Source organism: Cebus imitator, unplaced genomic scaffold (assembly GCF_001604975.1).
Source record: "Cebus imitator isolate Cc_AM_T3 unplaced genomic scaffold, Cebus_imitator-1.0 Scaffold199, whole genome shotgun sequence".
Taxonomy (NCBI): Eukaryota; Metazoa; Chordata; class Mammalia; order Primates; family Cebidae; genus Cebus; species Cebus imitator.
The window spans coordinates 1,162,482-1,178,483 of record NW_016107514.1 but is presented as its reverse complement, the minus strand read 5'-3'; the positions used below and the strand labels follow the sequence as shown (position 1 = coordinate 1,178,483).

Sequence of the window (16,002 nt, the reverse complement as noted above, 5' to 3'; positions counted from 1 at the left end):
GCTGCTGCCAGTGTTTGTGTGGGCTCTGAAAGTGTTGTCGGCAGCAAATAGTCAACAGGTCTTAGAAACAGGTAAAGAAAAGGCAGAAAAAGTAAAGAAAATGGGGAAGAAGGTAGAGAGGTGAGCCAAGTGAGAATTACTGTCCATAATCAAAGTGAGGTTGAGGCTTTGTTGGAAAATCCTCTGTTCTGCCCTAAAGGCATTTGCTTGTCTCTTGCAGCACTAGCCTGTCTCCCACTATCCCGGACTAGGCCTCATGTCCCAAACACCTTCCTATATAGCACACCTTGTTTCATACTCCCTCCTTCCCGCCTATTGTTAGCATTAACCAAATCTCACCATGTGACCTTCACATTTATCTGATCTTCAACGAAAGACTCTTGAAAATACAAAACTTTCATCCTCACGGGTAAGTTTATATCATGTTATGCCAGTCTTTGTAGCAGGTTGGTGAAGATGGAGTTTCCTTTAAAATCCACCCTAAAGAATTGCTTGCTACATTTCTATATTAAAGCATGTCTCCTTAAGCCAGCCCTATCTGGGATTTAAAATAGAGTTGTTCAAACAGTAAGTATGTGTGTGTGGCCCTCACTCCTCCATCCATCTGCAATTATAGCTCATCCCGTTAGAAAGCATCCCCATCTCCAATTACTTCTGTGAGGTTTTTTGTTGGGGTTCGGGGCTCGTATCCTGTCTGTGCCTGTCATTTGATTGTTCTCTTGTTCCTTTTCCCTTTAGTGAGGGACACAGCGTACTGTCTCCAAGCTGCTGATGGCCCTGCCCACTGCCACGAATGCTGGAGTCACCTCCTACCACTGGGATCATACCCTGTGGACATTTTAATTGGTTCTAAACCCCAAAAAATGTAATTAGTTCCGTGCTATTTCTTTATTTCTACCTTACCTACTTCCAAAAAGATTTAAAATTTTAAAAATACATACAAGGAAATTAGATAACAAGTAGGAAGTAAGTTTATAGAAACATAATGTTAGAAGGGTAAAAAATAAAGCTATATGTAAAATTAATGCATAGGATGCATGCTATATAATCACATGCACTTGCTTGAGGTGGCCTGAATATTTGTCTCTGAGTTGTCTAGCAGCCACTACAAAAAAGTGAATCATAAACAAAATCTATTTCATCCTCTGTATCTGAAATCTGAGAGAAACATCTCCTATGGATAAAGCTTTATAAGGAAGTTTCCCTTTAATTAACACCCTTAATCTTTACCATTACTCTTACAGTAAAAACAAGAATATTCATAAGGTCATTTATAATATTGCTTCAAAGTGTATTTATGACACATTATAAACAGAGTTCGGTAGTTTCACCAAAAAAACTATTTGGTTTAAGTTTCAGGCAAAAATAAAAGTGAGTATCTAGAAAATGGTCTCCATATTTTTCAGGCATAATTCCACAAATCCTGTTTCAGAGGGCCCTAGACTCAGAATAACCCTTGACAAGTACTTAGACATGAAGATATTTTGTGTTGCCATTTAAAAGCTGACACATATATGTCAGGCTAGGTCAGCTGAGCCAGGAGTGAGGTTAACAGATTCTTAAAAGTTGAGACGGGTGCAATGGCTCACGCCTGTAATCCCAGCACTTTGGGAGGCCGAAGCGGGCAGATCATCTAAGGTGAGGAGTTCGAAACCAACTTGGCCAGCATGGCAAAACCCCATCTCTACTAAATATACAAAAATTAGCCAGACATGGTGGGCGTGCCTGTAATTCCAGCTACTCAGGAGGCTGAGGCAGGAGAATCACTTAAACGTGGGAGGCAGAGGTTGCAGTGAGCCGAAATCATGCCACCACACCCAGCCTGGGTCACAGAGTGAGACTGTGTCTCAAAAAAAAAGTTGAGGCACCTAAAAAGATCACACACAGAATAGAAAGCCTCAGCACCTGCACGGAGGAGGGCAGAGAGTACAGGAGGACACAGACAAGATTTTCTATTCTAACACACAGAAAAAGGAACAGCAGGGTCTCAAATCTCTGTGATTTAGAACATAGAAACAACAATCTTTGCAGGGAAAATTATTTACCAATATCTCAGCAAAACAAAAACAACAAAATCACCTCATTAAAGCATCAGTTGGGCACTCAACTTTAAGCAGTGTAAGTATCTATCGAAGCCCTAAGATCATTGGCTGAATTGACTTCAATATAATTAACTGGATTTACATGTTTTATAGGGTTGTTAACTACAGGCCAGTTGTAGGTTGGAGGAGTCTATTAAAAATTAAGAGGTCTTTTTTTATTTCTGAAGGCCCTCTTTCTGGAAATGCTTTCAAAGTGAAGCCAGTTGTCAACTAATGACATTCATTGTTCATAAAACTAAACCACAGGATTTGCATATAAAAAAATGCTTCGACTTATTTTCAGGGACAAAGGGTGTGAATTGTATTGAGTCCTTTTCAATTTAGGTATATTCAACCAAAAAGTCAGCTTTTTTTCTATCTAAACTTTCCAAAAAATGTAGAACCCTTGCAAGCCCAATAAAAAATAAATACTTCTATTTTAAAGCATATTAATTCTAATGTAAAAACTCTACCTTAAAAGAAACGCAATAATAAACCCCATAAAAAGGTGTTGGTAAGATACTGTGGTTTTACTTAGAGCTTAAGAAAATAAAAGAACGAACTTCCAGGGGAAAGAAGGACTGTGTATGTATTTTATTTTGTTTTGGTAGATGGGAGTGTTTCTTTGGTGACAAGATCACAGCCATGTGAATCTGCAGTTAGACCAATCCCTCACCGATTTCATCAAATTTGTGACCCAAAGTCAGAGACTTGATAATGCCTTCTTGGTGGGAAAAGGGCTTAACCTTTAATCTATGAACCTGCTAAACTGCTTGAGAACAAGATATATCAGCTTTCTGCTATTTGGCCCCATTTCACCATCTATCCGCCTTTACCAATGCAAAACAAAAGAAGTCAATGTATCTTAAATACTATTCCCTGGGAAAATATAAAACAGAAAGATGGAAACTCACCCTCTATTTGAGCTTCCATCCGCAAACTCTTTCATTCTGGTATCGGTTTTGGAACCAAATTTCTGTTCATCCCAGACATCTGTAAGTCATTTCATTTATTATATGACTTTTTTTTTTTTTGAGATAGGGTCTCCCTCCGTTTCCCAGGCCAGAGTGCAGTGGTGCCATCTTGGCTCACTGCAGCCTTTGCCTCCCAGACTCAGGAAATCCTTCCACCTCAGCCTCTAAGAGTAGCTGAGACCACAGGTGTGTGCCACCATGCCAGCTAATTTTTGTATTTTTAGTAGAAAGAGGGTTTCGCCATATTGGCCAGGCTGGTCTCGAACTCCTGGCCTCAAGCAATCCACTTGCCTCAGCCTCCCAAAGTGCTAGGATTACAGGAGTGAGCTATTTATTATATGACTCTTAAAGCCAGATATTTAAGATTATGAAACTTTGTCTACATAACAGGTGATTTCAACATAATTTATGGTTTATGGTTTAGGAGGAGGAAATCATATAATTTAGTCTAAGCACTACAAACATAATTTTATTTTTGCTAGTAAAGAAACTGAGGAGGGAGAAATTCAGGCTCTTTCTCCAGACCCCCAAAGAAGGAAAACATTTTCAAAACAGTCCAGAATAAAGCCACCAAAATGGCTCCAACAAACACTGGAGACACAATGACAAAATGGAAAACAGTATTTTTCCTTAGAAAAGGAACCATCAGACAGCAGCTATTAACTATGTTCAAGGAGATTAAAAAAAAAAAAGAAAAGAAAATGAACCCTCAGCTGTAAACATCAAATGAATAGTTTAATTTTGCTACTCTAAATTGTGTATTACAAGATGAAACAAGAATCTTGGTTGAAAATATGGATAAAATCTGGAAATGTAGTGAACACAATATTTTGTAAAGTCATTATAGATGAAGGCCTTCAATAATTACAACTTCCAACTCACATGCTGCAGTTAAAAATCCATGGCAGGACTAACATCAGCCATCACTGCTGTAGTTCAGATTGATATGTAAAACCCAAGACTCTCATACTCCCTTCTCAGATACAACGCATGTAGAAAAAATAAATGTCAGGAGCACAGAAGACCTTTCAACTAGATAGAACACTCCGTTAGAATGAGAATTAAGGGAATTTGATTCTGACATGACCCCATCAAATCCCAAACCTCATTTTGCTGATAGAGATCGAAGAATAAAGCAAAAAGGTTGAATCTACACTTGTGTGCCAGTAAAAATTCCATTGCAAGTTTTACAGAGAGAGCAACTGACATTTGGGAATGTATAGAGAACGTGGCTGAAATGCCAACTAGAAGCCTGCAAAATCAAACTGACTTCTGGCAGGTATGTTATAGCTATAAGCAGAGTAAAAGCTCACTATTAGGAAATCCTTTGTTCCTACTGGCAGCGTATCTCTATCTGAGCCATCACACTTGTTAAATGGGAATATTGTGTTCAACAAAAAATACCTAGAGCAGGTAAAGTTCTGACAGCTGAGGTCCAGTGTTCCCACAAAGACGTTAGTCTTAGCAAATGTGCAGAAGACAGTCTTTAGACTGGGGTAATATGCGGTAAAAAGAGGTCATGAACTTTATGAATGATTTTCTAAACTAAATCATATTTCTGTTAACAGGCTCTGGGGTCTTAGTTCATTATTATTATTATTATTTTACTTTAAGTTCTGGGGTGCATGTGCAGAATGTGCAGGTTTGTTACATAGGTATACATGTGCTGTGGTGGTTTGGTGCATCCATCACCCCATCATCTACATTAGGTATTTCTCCTAATTCTATCCCTCCCCTAGGCCCTAGCTCCCCACAGGCCCTGGTGTGTGATGTTCCCCTCCCTGTGTTCTCAATGTTCAACTCTCACTTATAAGTGAGAACATGCAATGTTTGTTTTTCTGTTCTTGTGTTAGTTTGCTGAGAATGATGGTTTCCAACTTCATCCATGTCCCTGCAAAGGACATGAACTCATCCTTTTTTTATGGCTGCATAGTATTCCATGGTGTATATGTGCCACATTTTCTTTGTCCAGTATACCATTGATGGGCATTTGGTTTTTTTTTTTTTTTTTTTTGAGAGAGAGTTTTACTCTTGTCGCCCAGGCTGGAGTGCAATGGCATGATCCTGGCTCACTGCAACCTCACACTCCCAGGTTCAAGCGATTCTCCTGCCTCATCCTCCTGAGTAGCTTGGATTACAGGCACCTGCCACTACACCCAGCTAATTTTGGTATTTTTAGCAGAGATGGGGTTTCACCATGTTGGCCAGACTGGTCTCAAACTCCTGACCTCAAATGATCCCCCCACCTCGGCCTCTCAAGGTGCTGGGATTACAGGCATGAGTCACTGCACCTGGCCGAGTTTTCAAAATGTTTCAAGAATGTTCAAAAACTTTCCACTTTTTCCATACTGGGTAAGTTAAGAAGAACAGCAAGTTCACATGTACTCAGATTGCTCTTATGGTCCTATCGGGTCCCAATACCCATGTCAGAGTTGAATAAAGAATTTTACAAGTGAAACTTACCAGAGTTGCTCATAATTAATATTGTTCCTAAGTAACTAGCCAAAAGAAAGAAGTAGTTGTCAGAGTGTGTTGTGGAAATATTCATATAGCACCCAACAAACCTTGCTGCATAACTATGTGTTGGACCCTGGTGCTCTGACAGCAAGCCCCTTCCCTCAGTGGCATAGGAGCTACTTTGCAGACAGACAGTACTCACATTCAGTGGCAATGACAACACAGCATTGCCTGTTTCTTGTAATCAACACAATCCTGTCTCTTATGAACAAAGGAAGAGAGCAAACGCAGTTAAATAGGGATGTCCTAGAAATGGCATACAGAAATAGACTTAACATGATTTCCGTAAATAAAACAGGACATTGAGAGCAAAGTGCTTATTCTGGAGTTTTCTAGGAGAAGGATATAAATCTGTGCTTTCAGCCCTTTGCACAACCCCATTACCAACTAACATCACCCAAGACCCAGAAGTTGAGATATGAAAGAACACCTTAGGAGGTAGGAGGCAGGGAACTTCAGAAGCTGTTTGCCAAGTCAACAACAAAGAAGAGAGGAGTTAGGTGTTACTGACTTCCAGAAAAATCACCGAGAGACATGTTAGTGAAGACATGACAGTCACTAAGCAAACTTACAGCTAAATCCATTTAAAATCCAATAAACACCAAGCAGGGCTGTTGCTCTACATTTTCACAGCTTCTTAGAATCTATAACTTTTTCAGGTAGCTAATTGCTTCTTCCTATCTGCTTCCCCAGAAAGGAAGCCCCCAAATGCCCCCAGAAAAGAGACCTAAGTGAATGAGAGAGTATGTTCCAGAAGGCACTTGGGAATTGTCCCGAACATGCCTGGTATCCAATGTGCACTTAAAATGTGGCTATCAAGCAGCATAAAGATGTAACTTAAATGTAAAATATACACCAGATATCAAAGACTTAATATGAAAGAAAGAAATAGAAATATAATTAGAAAGAACAACAGATAGAGAAATAAGCAAAATAATATTTTTCTGCTAAAACGTACATCTCTTTCTGTGTGGAATTGACAGACAATAAACAAAAACCAGCCAGGCACAGTGACTCAAGCCTGTAATCCCAGCACTGTGAGAGGCCAGCGTGGGAGGATTGCTTGATGCCAGGAGTTTGAGACCAGTCTGGGGAAAACAGTGACACCCCAAATCTAAAAACAAAATCCAAAACCTGTGTAGCATCATGCCAGGTGGGGCGAAGTGTAGAAATATAAAGTGGGTAAAGGAATAAGAAAGAGTGGGGTCAGGGAACACTGTTTCAGATAGCAGGGCCCAGGACAGCCTTTCTGGAAAGGTGACATGAGCAAAAGCACAGGCTGCCCCACCAAACACCTGTACAAGGACAAATACCACAGAAGGAAGCCTCCGTGCACCCGAGCTCCCAGCCAGAGAGGCACAGAGGTGGCCATCTCCTTGACACTGGCCAGAAAAGCCCCTGAGAAGCAACTCAGCAACTGTCTACAACCTTCATACTGCAGTCCTCTGGAGAAAGTAACAGAGGAAGCTACAGAAACATCTCATCCTTGAAAGTACTGCCTTGTGGCCAACATTAAAACATTTTCCTGGATTTACTAAAAACAAAAGACTGACTAGAGCTTTTGGAGTCCTCTGTCCTAGAGACATATCTATGTTGAAATATTTTTCTCAGTATTAGAAATAATAAATAATTGTTATAATTTAGCTAGTTAAATTTTTGCCTAAAAAATAAAGGAAATAACCAAGCAATAATCAAAGTTTAATGTGATAAGTTCACTAGCATTATTTTTAAATAGATATATTTTGAATTTTGATGAAGCTAATAAATACTCAAATTTAATAAGAAAGAAGAGTTTAAAATGAGGAGCAACAATTCTCCTTCTCGGGCCGCCACAGTCTCAATTCTGTGTATCAGAGGCACTATATTAACTAGGATAATTTTTCTGTTTTTAGTTTTTGTGGTAGTTACCTGCTTTCTAAATAGCAGGCTTAAATCCTTATTATTTGATATATCAAGTCTTGACACCGATGGGCTTCATAAGGAATAGTTAGTTCCTCTGTTATCTTTTAACTTAAATACTGCATATAAATATGCAACTATCTCTTGAGCTCTCACGTGGTAAAAAGGGATCATTAGTGGTCTTTTTCTTTCTTCTTTTCTTCCCGTCTTACCTTATAACTTCCAGCACTACTTTAAGTACTCTGACTTACCTTTTCTTGTCAGTTTTGAGAACAATTTCTTTTTTGTGTGCGTATACGTAATCAAGTCTTCTTTCCCTTGTTATCTGGTTGATCTGAAAATTTGAAAATTAGCAAACAGTATTTATGATATTATGACTATGTAGTATTATTGGCTATGCAGCCAAGTATTACTACTACATTCCAAATTTTCGTGTTCTTTAAGAGTTTCTCCTCCTCCTTCTCTTCCTCCTCCTCTCCCTTTTTCTGTTTCTTTTCCTTCTGCTTCAGTTGATTCTTTACATTGCTTGCCTTTATCAAATCTTTACTTTTCCAGTTTCTCAAAGATCCCGCAAATCTCCAGCCTCCCGTTTTTTCCAGATCTCTCCCTCTTTGTGCCTCCATCTAGTTTGAGGGTCTGCAGATGTGCTCCTTAGCTATGACGCGGGAACCTCACTTCATTATTCCTCTGAGATGGACCCCATGCCTTCTATTTTCTTGATGTACTCCCTTCTTAAGCTGGACCGTGTCCTCCACGTAGCTTCCTAAGAAACTCTATGGAAGAAGCAAACCTAAATCCTACATACCTGAAGATCTGTTCATTTTACCCTCATTCTTGATTGAGAGATTTGCTGAGTATAAAATGTGAGATTGAAAATAGTTTTGCCTTGTCACCTAGAAAGTGCATTCCAGTTGGTTGCCGTGGCACACACTTGTAATCCCAGCACCTTGGGAGGCTAAGGCAGGAAGATCACTTGAGGCCAGAAGTTCAAGATCAGCCTGTGCCACACCCAGGAATTTGAGGCTGCAGTGAGCTAAGATCACATCACTACACTCCAGCCTGGGCAACACAGGGAGGCACCAAAAGCATGGGCAACAAAAGCCAAAATAGACAAATGAGATCTAATTAAACTCCAAAGCTTCTGCACAGCAAAAGAAACAATCAGTAGAGTGAACCGGCAACCAACAGAATGGGAAAAAATTTTTGCAATCTACCCTTCTGACAAAGGGCTAATATCCAGAATCTACAAAGAACTAAAACAGATTCACAAGAAAAAAACAAACAAACCCATTCAAAAGTGACGTATATAAGGCCAACAAATACATGAAAAAATGCTCATCATCACTGGTCATTAGAGAAATGCAAATCAAAACCACATTGAGATACCATGTCATGCCAGTTAGAATGACCATCATTAAAAAGTCTGGAGACAACAGATGTTAGAGAGGATATGGAGAAATAGGAACACTTTTACACTGTTAGTAGGAGTGTCAATTAGTTCAACCATTGTGGAAGACAGTGTGGCAATTCCTCAAGGACCTAGAAATAGAAATTCCATTTGACCCAGCAATCCCATTATTGGGTATATATCCAAAGGATTGTAAATCATTCTGTTATAAGGACACATGCACACATCTGTTCATTGCAGCACTGTTTACGATAGCAAAGACTTGGAACCAATCCAAATGCTCATTGATGATAGACTGGACAAGGAAAATGTGGCATATATACACAATGGAATACTGTGCAGCCATAAAAAATGATGAGTTCGTGTCCTTTGTAGGGACGTGGATGAATCTGGAAACCATCATTCTCAGCAAACTGACACAAGAACAGTAAATCAAACACTGCATGTTCTCACTCATAGGTGGGTGTTGAACAATGAGAACACAGGGACACAGGGAGGGGAGCATCATACATTGTTGGGGGGGACTAGGGGAGGGACAGTGGGGGGTAGGGAGTTGGGGAAGGATAACATGGGAGAAATGCCAGATATAGGTGACAGGGATGGAGGCAGCAAACCACATTGCCATGTAGGTACCTATGCAACAATACTGCATGCTCTGCACTTGTACCCCGAACCTAAAGTGCAATATATGTGTATATATATATATATATATATATATATCCCAAAATAAAAAGATCCATTATCTTAAAAATAATAATAAAAAAAATAAAGAAAAGAAAAGACAAGACATGCCAGTATTTGCTAGTAATCCAGGTTTGCTGAGGGGAAGTTCAAAGATAGTCTGATTTTTGTTCTTTTGCAAGTGACCTTCTTTTTTTGCTTATTTATTTTCTCTATCTTTGGAAACTTCTTGTTCTCTTTTAATATTTTTCTGGAAACTTTGCAGTGGTAAGGTTGAAATGAGTCTATTATCTAGTCCTTGTTCTGGGAAACTGGCACCATTCAGCTGTGGGAATCCTCTTTTGTTATTTCTTGAAATATTTCCTTCCATCCATTTTTTCTGTTCTGTCTTCTGAGATGCCTACTACAGGTTGAGCATTCCTAAAATTCTGAAAATCTGAAATTCAAAATACTCTAAAATCTGAAACCATTTGAATGCCAACACGATGCCACCAGAGGAAAATTGCACACCTGACTTCATGTAATGGGTCACAGTAAAAACACAGGCACACAACACAAATTTTATTCAGTATTTCCAGAGGAAGAAAAGACCTTCCCAGCTCTCTTTAGCATCAATATCTTTTCCGCACACTCCCAGAATCTCCCAAGCAACCACGCCCACAAGAAGATAAAGCCCTGTCTACCAGGTGGTTCACCACCAAAATACGATTGTGTTTGTTTTTAAATGTGCCAATTTTAATTGCTATTTTAATTACAAAACTAACATTTTACATACCAATAAAATAGAAAGGCAACAAATAAAAGGCAAGTCACTTTAAAATACTCTCAAATTAGTTGTTGGTGATTAGCGAGAAAAATTGGTGTGGTGGGAGAAGTTGTAAAAATCTGAAAAGATTCTGCACTTAAATTCCTTTGTGGGTGCACTTATATCCTAGACATTTTAGAAATTATAAGTGAGCCATTATAGATATATTTTATGCAAAAAAAATTATGGAACTTCTAATCAAGGGACTGATCATCAAAGAAAAGCTCTGGGCTTTTATCAAATGACTGACTAATGAAGATAGAGTTATATGTTTGGGAATAAAGTAAAACTTTGTCAAGTGATATTTAATTAAAATATGGCAAGCATTTATTACAGTACCTGACACACCATTATATAAATACTGGGCATTATTTTTAGTTAAGGTGGTTTATTTGTTTTCTTGAGAAAGTCTTTCTCTGTCACCCAGGCTGGAATGCAGTGGCATGGTCACTGCTCACTTCACCTCAACCTCCTGGGCTCAAGGAATCCTCTACCTCAGCCTCCCAAGTAGCTGGAACCACAGGCAAGTGCCACCACACTGACTAATTTTTTGTACTTTTTGTAGAGACGAGGTCTCACTATGTTGCCCAGACTGGTCTTGACCTCCTGGTCTCAAGCAATCCTCCTGCCTCAGCCTCCTCCCAAAGTGCTGGGATTATAGCCATAAGCAGGCAGAATTTGTTATTTTACTCAACAAATATTGATTAAGAATCCACTCTGGGCAAAAGGGAGGTGAGGGGCGGGGGCACCTCGGCGCAACTGGCTTGAGCGATTGCAAACAAGATGCAGGACCCCAATGCAGCAACAATTGTTTCAGACTTTGGTTGACAGGCAATATCTCCTCGTGTAAGATGTCATTTCCCGCCGAGGAAAGTCTGAAAGAATTGCAGAAAAAGGTAGAAGAGTAGCAGCGTGTCCTCCAGCAATCCGTGGTGAAAACATATGAAGACATGACTTTGAAAAGCTGGAGGGTCATGAATATGAATTTAATGAGGAGGATCAACATGCTATTGAAATGTAAAGACAGCAGAAACTGGCTGAGTGGAAAGTAACTAAACTGAAGAATAAATGTGGAGAAGCCTTGAAGATCTCAGGAAACAATTATGTTCAAGAAGTTAGCTGGTGAGGGTTTGTGGGTAGTCTCGAAACTTTACAAAGAATTCCCCTCTGTCCTCTGATAAATCAGCACCTCAGTGATCTTGCCAGGAGGTTTCCTGATGTCAAACTTATTAAAGCCATTTCAACAACCTGCATACCCAATTATCCTGATAGGAGTCTGCCCATGATGTTTGTTTACCTGGGAGGAGATATCAAGCCTCAGTTACTTGGTCCTCTGGTGTTTGGCGGCATGAACCTGAACGTGAAGAGAGATGAGCTGGAGTGGGAACTGTCTGAATCTGGAGTAATTAACACAGACTTGGAGGAAAACCCTAAGAAACCAATTGAAAACATGTTGCTGTCTCCAATGCGGTGCTCTGTCCCCAGGAAGGATAGTGATTCCAAGGGTGACTGAGGCTACAGCTGTTGTAATTTGCTGAACTTTCTGTGACAAATTGTCTGGATTGTTTTAAAAAGGGAAAAGTAAAAATGACTCCTTTCGGTTTTAAGTTTCGTATAAATTACATTTCAAATCTTTACATTTCAGAAGTAACCATTGCTGCAAATTTTGTTAAATTTTTTGGAATTCTTTTTTTAAATTGTAGTATTTCTTTTTTTAAAAAAATTAAAAGCAGCTATTGGTATTTTTTTAAATATATAATTCAAATCATGCCAGGCCCTGGACATACAGTGATGCGGTGAGCAGAACAACCCAGGACCCCCGCTTTTATAGTTCTTACGATTGAGAGGGAGAGGCAGACATTGACCAAATCATCAAGTAAATCCTTGATTACAATGTCTGAGAAGGGCTATGAAGGAAAAGTACAGGAGGAAATGACAACACACATCGGGGTCCTGGTCTGCAAGGAAGGTCGCTAGGAAGTCTCCTTTGAACTGAGTTTTGCATCGTGAGTCAGAGTTTACTAAACAAGGAAAGGGCAGGTTCCAGGCAGAAGGAGTAGCAAGTTCCAACACCCTGCAGCGGGAAGACTAGCGCATCTGGAACATCCTATGACCGCCCAGCCACATGCTGAAGTTTGGATCAGTTTGGCAAAACAATGAATGCAGTAGGGTTCATGCCAGCATCTTTATGGACTTTTTGTCCTTCTGACCAAAAATGCACGTTTAAGTCTTATCTGCATTCTTCTTCCCGTCATAATTATAAATCCAAGGAGAAAGTAAGGGAGAAAAAAAGAAGAAAAGACAAAACCATGTATATCTTGGATGTTAAATGTGAGTCATAATTTGTCTGCTTCCTCCCCAGGTAGAAAGAAGTCCATAGAGTTGATTGTGGTCGTGTGATTTAGAGAGGTCAGAAGCATCCATTTTTACTGATTTCTAAATGTCTATAATTCCAGCTCAGTCTGTAATCTTCCACAGTGGAATAATACTTAAGACTTCCATTTGTTTTCTTTCCATTAGTTGCAGCTGTTTTTCTACTATTTTACGCAAGTAATTAACACACTGATTTATTTTGTCTTGGCAGCCTGGAGCAACAATGCTAAGAGTACACATTTTTATGTCAAACAAACACACAGACCTTTTGAAAATGAATCACACTGCATTCCTTCTCTCCAGATTCTCCTGAAGTCAAATAATAAGAATTCTGGGGAATTCATACACTCTTGGCTAAAAAGTTTTCACAAACAACAATAATCTGCATCAACTGTTCACTCTTTAAGAGCATTCGTCTTAGTCACCTGATTTTTCTCAGAACTCAACCGGTGAGATAAATGTGTGCGCGTTCATATTTCAGCCAATGAGGAAGCCTGAAAATGTGTATCCCTGGAAGTGCATTTCCCATGGTTCCTTGCTGCCAGATCATAAGGAGAGGGTGTTGTATTGTCAATAAAATGCTCTGAATTTTAGCTGAGACTAGGTTGCTAAGCAAGCCAGACTTTAAGATTCAGAAAATTGACTCTGGACAACAAATCTTAAACTTACAATGGTCCTAATTAAGGACGAGTGAGTTAAATTGAGTGCTTAGAGGCCAATTTTTTTTTTTTTTTTTAATAAAGAACATTTGTTCAGCGTGATCCTGCCAACAGGATTTTATTCATTGTACTGGTCTTTTTACAACTCTGCCCAAGTAAACCAGTCAAATCCCTGTAGTCCATTCTAGAATCACACTGGGAACACCAGCATGAATTAATAGTAAGTCTGAGTTACACAATAATTTGTGAATAGCACCCCCTTAACTGCCAACAAGAATTTGCAAAAACACTAATGGCTAACCAGGTGTGGCCTACAAACAAAAAATGTTGATGGCTTTTAATGCAAAAATTCATGTCCAGTCTATCCAAAGGAAACTTTTTTAGGAGTCATGTGTCCTGGCTTCTCAACTCAGTTTTGTGTCTTATTCTGTGTGGGCTTGCATAAATCAGTTGACCTTTTTATTCTTCTGTTTTCTCATGTTTAAAATGAGGGGCTATGCTAATGATCTATATTCTTTCTGACTCCAAAATTCTAATTTCACGTCTCTACATCATTTCAAGTAGCATATGGTATCTACATAAATGGATCCTGCTAAATCGATTCTAACAAAACGTTTAAAAGTTTACTTGCTTAAGTAGGTTAAACAGCCCCACATTAGGAGCTCTGAATCACATTCTCCCTATTAATTTTCTCATAAATAGCACAAAAGTAAGTTGCAACCCAGTTTTGTCTGCAATATCATAAAATCTAAATTAGTTGAATTTAAGCTGGTGAAATGTGGTGAAATTTTAAGTGTCATTTAAAATTTAAATTATTTAAAATTTAAATTAACTGTGCATGTTCTGTCTTAGGTCCTTGTCTCTGCCCGGGAAATTGTAAATTGCCCAGGTTTCCACAGATATTCACAACTCCTCAGTGTGTAATTCCAGACGATTCCTCCCCTGAGCTCCAACTAATATTTAGTACTAATAGTTTCCACTCCTCGAGTGCCTCTTACAAGTCTGGGACTGCATATGATTCTAACCACGTTGCCTCTACCTTTATGACACTCCCACTGAGTAAACACTGCTACCTCCATCTTCGAGATGGAGATCAGAAAGTGACCAAAGGCACACCGGTGGTCGTTGTCAAAACCATGAGTCTAATGCAAGTCTTCCTGGCTCATCCATTTTTTAAATTTTTTTATTTTTGAGACGTAATCCCACTATCACCCAGGCTGGAGTGCAGTGGTGTGGTCTCAGCGCACTGCAACCTCCACCTCCCGGGGTTCAAGCGATTCTCTTGCCTCAGCCTCCCAAGTAGCTGGGACTATAGGCACATGCCACCACACCCAGCTAATTATTGTATTTTTAGTAAAGACAGGGTTTCACTACGTTGCCCAGGCTGGTCTCAAACTCCTGACCTCATGATCTGCCTGCCGTGGCCTCCCAAAGTGCTGGGATTACAGACATGAGCCACCGCACCCAGTTCAGACATCCATGTTCTTTCCACTGTTCCACAAGGGTGAACAACATCAGTAGAAAGGCAGGATATTAAACCATGATTGCTGTTCCTGATCACAGACTTCTGGGCATAGAGAAGCGGGAATTGGAGGAACGGTGCCAGTACAGCAAGGACAAGGTACGGAATCTGAGGTCAAGAGGAGTGGCAGGGAGGCTGGGAAGGCAGTTCTGGGTGGAGAAGGAACAGCTTTGTGGGCCAAGACTGGGAAAGTCAGCTGTCATAAAACATCATGGATTGGCTAGACATGGGGGCTCACACCTGTAATCCCAGCACTTTGGGAGGCGGAGGCGGGCGGATCACCAGGCCAAGAGATCGAGACCATCCTGACCAACATGGTGAAACCCCATCTCTACTAAAAAATACAAAAATTAGCTGGGAGTGGTGGTGTGCGCCTGTAGTCCCAGCTATTCGGGAGGCTGAGGCAGGAGAATTGCTTAAACCCGGGAGACAGAGGTTGCAGTGAGCGAAGATCACACCACTGCACTCCAGCCTGGCAACAGAGTGAGACTCCGTCTCAAAAAAACAAAAAACATCATGGGGTTTTCAAGAGGGAGCAGGGGGTGATGCCCATTATCTGATCGGAATCTATGGAATAGATTTCATATTTAGGAGAAGCATTTCGGAAGTCACTTCAAAATTGTTTTGGGAATTTTTATAGGGGTCTTGCTCTGTTGCCCAAGCTGGTGTGCGGTGACGCTACAGCATCTAACTCCTGGGCTCAAACTATCCTCCCACTTCAGCCTTCGGAGTAGCCAGGACTGCAGGTGCATGCCACCACCCCAAGCTAATTTATTTTTATTTATTTGTAGAGATGGAGTCCCACCATGTTGCCCAGGCTGGTCTAGAACTCGTGGGCTCAAGCAATCCTCCCACCTCAACCTCCCAGATTGCTGGGATTACAGGCGTGGGCCACCGCGTCAGGCCTGCAAATCTTTTAAAGCTGAAATTGGATTATCTCACTTTTCTGTGCCAGACTACTCCCTGACTAGGGTCAAAGTCCTCCCAGTGGTGGTATGACCCTGCCTGCCCCCGCAGCCCATGATCACTGACCTCATCTTCTAAAGCCTTCCTCCTCCCCTCTCACATCCAGCAGACACACTC

The 16,002-nt window shown here is 40.3% G+C and overlaps 1 pseudogene; it reads left to right on the top strand.

The window, feature by feature from the left end:
• The first annotated feature begins 11,216 nt into the window (after positions 1-11,216).
• LOC108317226 lies at positions 11,217-11,878 on the top strand (annotated as a pseudogene).
• The last annotated feature ends 4,124 nt before the right edge of the window (positions 11,879-16,002 follow it).